Source organism: Salvelinus sp. IW2-2015, unplaced genomic scaffold (assembly GCF_002910315.2).
Source record: "Salvelinus sp. IW2-2015 unplaced genomic scaffold, ASM291031v2 Un_scaffold7329, whole genome shotgun sequence".
Taxonomy (NCBI): Eukaryota; Metazoa; Chordata; class Actinopteri; order Salmoniformes; family Salmonidae; genus Salvelinus; species Salvelinus sp. IW2-2015.
Genome location: NW_019948589.1, coordinates 277 through 4258, shown reverse-complemented (window position 1 = coordinate 4258; position 3982 = coordinate 277).

Genomic DNA, 3982 nt, shown 5'->3' with positions numbered 1-3982 from the left:
TGTAGAGCACCAAGACCACATATTTTGCTGTCGACAAGAAATTCTGGGACTAGAGCACCGGGGCATCTTCGTCAGTAGGGTGAGTTGACCTCTTGGTGCATTGTTGGGTGGCCTGTGGGATGCCCTGTGTGGTGTAGATCAGGGTTTCCCAAACCTCGTCCTGGGGCCCCCTGGGTGCACGTTTTAGTTTTTCTTGCCTTGGCACTACACAACATGACTCAGCAGGACTGATTTTGGATACCTGTGTAGAATGACCAGTTGCCATCCTGTTGGAGGATGAGCGCATGAGCATCTGTGTCCAAGATGACAAGCATAGCCATAACATCATGCTGCAATACTTGAAAATAGAAAAGGGTTTCACTCTGTGTTGTATTGGATTTGACCCAACCCTGTAGGTTTTAATTTAGGCCAAAAAGTACATTTATTTGCTGTGCTGTCTTGCAGTATTACTTAACAGACAAATTCGTCCCGTGGGCCGCCAGTTGGGGAACCCTGCTGTAGGCTATGTTTTGGATCTCCGTTCATCTTTGGTTTACTGCGTTTATTTACTGTTAATGTAACTAGCCTAAATATAGATTGTGTCATGCCTTTATTCATCTGATATTTTGTTTACTACTCCTACTAGTTGGTACCACTGTTTCTTTGTTTTGTTCTGCTTGCAGTTTTCGGTATTCTAAGCCAAACTGCTATTCAGTATTTTTGTTTACATGCATGGATAACTAGGCTACAACTTTCAGCATTTAGTTTGCATTATTTTTGGTAAAAAAGCTGTGTGTACGACTGCATTCAAATAGGCTGTTTGTAATAGGTGAATTGCCCTATCGATCATTTAGGTAATATTCATTACCAAAAAGGCCTAGCTGTATGGTCTCGGAGTCTTGTGGTATAGTGTGATTATACAGTATAATCAGAATTCAATATAATTCAATATAATTCCAATGCAAAAACCCCCCCAAATGTTTTGCCCCATTGCCGATTTCAACTGCCCCCCTTAGTCACTTTATCCTGGCGCCGGGTCAGATAGTATCTTAAGCAATATAATGTGTTTTTAAGTTTGTTTGAACATTCTGAAAGTTCTGTGGCAGGGATTTCAGTTAAGAATTTTGAAGCCTGCAATCTGCCGTTAAAATGAATGGGGATACAACAAGCTTTATAGTTTATAAAGTATGAATGGGAGCAAAAAGCTGTGTTGAAGTTATCTATGTCGAGTCATTCATTTGAACGTTGTGTTGGTCTTTAGCTGAAACGGATCAAGAGCAGTGGCAAATCCCACATTTCCCTTTGAAGTCTATGGAGATTTTAAGCAAATTTCAAATGATTATAGTTCACAAAGCACAAATAGTATCAACAGTCTTTTGACAGGCAATATAAGTTGGGTCAGTATGTACATGTAAATGGTTAAAAAACAGTGGCAAATCCAAATAAATCGAATCAAATTGTATTTGCCACATGCTTCGTAAACAACAGGTGTAGATTAACATTGAAAGGCTTGTTTATGGGCCCTTCCCAACAACGCAGAGAGAAAAAAAGATAACTAAAAACAAGTAATTAAAGAGCAGCAGTAAAATAACAAGTAATAAATACACAATGAGTAACGATAACTTGGCTATATACACGGGGTACCAGTACCGAGTCAATGTGCAGGGGTACGTGGTAATTGAGATAGATATGTACATATAGGTGGGGATAAAGTGACTGGGCAACAGGATAGATAATAAACAGCAACAGCAGCATATGTAATGAGTTAGTGCTAAAAGGGTAAATGCAGATAGTTCGGATAGCTATTAACTATTTTACTTTATTATTATTTTTAAATCTTAAGGGGTGGATCAGCTTAATATTGCGGAAAGATTGTAGCTTCCATCAATGTAATTGTCTGCATCATTTCCAATCCCCCATATATATTTTTTTGTAAATATATATATCCATATACATACACATATGCATACACATACCTATATAGACATACATACTTTTTCTTTTAGAATATACCTTTMTTTTTCCCGCAAACCCTACCACCCTTCCCCCAATTGGAGTAAACTAATAAACACTTAGGCTTCTACCTTCAGTTTATACATCTTATACACATTTTACAGACACAATCTATTTTACAATAGTTATATTTTGTTTGTTTTTAGTCCTTCCTCTATTTCTGATATCCATCCAGTTTGATTTCTATTTGTAACTGTGCTATTTCTGAACCTATATACATTTTACAGACCCTGTATGTTTTACATGGTATCTTGTTATTAGTCCCACCCTTCAGCTCCATTCAACCCCTCCCATCTATCTCTCAACACCATCCATTTTGTATTTCTATTTGCCATATATTTTTCAACTGTGCAGTGATGCTTGACAAAATACTGAACCTTTCTATTCTCATAGCTTCTACAGATTGTAAATTTAAAATAATAATTATATTATTGATTGATTGACTATGGCTTTTCAAATCACCCAGTATTGCTATCTACAGTGTTAGTTCTAGGCAAATGTTGCAGTTCTTCAGCCATTCCTGGACCTGTGACAAAAACGAGCTACATATGGACAATACCAAAATAAATGATCTGATCTAATGACTGCCTCCTCACAGCAAAATCTGCAGAGCCGGAAGATTGTATCCCCCATATATATAAGCATTTATGGTGCAAGAATTTTGTATAGTAATTTAAATAGAAAAATTTGAAGTTTTGAATCCGGCGTTGTTTTGCGTATCAATTCATAAACCATGTGCCATGGAATGGGTATGAGCACCCTAGGGAAGACATAGAAAAAGAGATCTGGTTGATATCCCTTTAAATGCTCATTAGACAGGCCTCAGAACTGTGAGGTTTMAAAAAAAATACACTTCCTGTTTAGATTTTCCTCCGGTTTTCGCTTGCAATATCAGTTCTGTTTAACTCACAGACAATATTAAGACAGTTTTGGAAACCTTAGAGTGTTTTCTATCCTAATCTGATAATTATATGCATATTCTAGTTTCGGGGGCTGAGAAATAGGCCGTTTCAAATGGGTACGTTTTTTAGCCAAAAACGAAAATGTCGCCCCCTATTTCCAAGAAGTTTTAAAATACAGTAGAATAGAATACAGTATACACATATGAAATGAGTAAAGCAGTATGTAAACATTATTAATGTGACTAGGGCAGCAGCCTCTAAGGTGCAGGGTTGAGTAAACGGGTGGTATCCGGCTAGTGATTGCTATTTAACAGTCTGATCGCCTTGAGATAGAAGCTGCCCGCCCGCCCGCTTCAGAGGAGTTGACGTTGGTTTATAACTTGAGGAAGATGATTTACAGTTGAAGTTGGAAGTTTACATACACTGAGGTTGGAGTCATTGAAACTCGTTTATCAACCACTCCACAAATTTCTTGTTAACAAACTATAGTTTTGGCAAGTCGGTTAGGACATCTACTTTGTGCATGACATAAATCATTTTTCCAACAATTGTTTACAGACAGATTATTTCACTTATAATTCAATGTATCACAATTCCAGTGGGTCAGAAGTTTACATACACTAAGTTGACTGACTATAAACACCTTGGAAAATTCCAGAAAATGATGTCATGGCTCTAGAAGCTTCTGATAGGCTAATTGACATCATTTGAGTGAATTTGAGGTGTGCCTGTGGATGTATTTCAAGGCCTACCTTCAAACTCAGTGCCTCTTTGCTTGACATCATGGGAAAATCAAATTAAATCAGCTAAGACCTCAGAAAAAAATGGGAGAACTCCAAAAGTCTGGTTCATCCTTGGGAACAATTTCCAAACGCCTGAAGGTACCACGTTCATCTGTACAAACAATAGTACAAAAGGATAAACACCATGAGACCACGCAGGCGCCATACCGCTCAGGAAGGAGACGCGTTGTGTCTCCTAGAGATGAACGTACTTTGGTGCTGTTATGGGATTTTTATGAATAATGACTAAATTATGTATACATTTAACGTAGAACTATAACTAAAACTACCCTGTCATTGTATGAT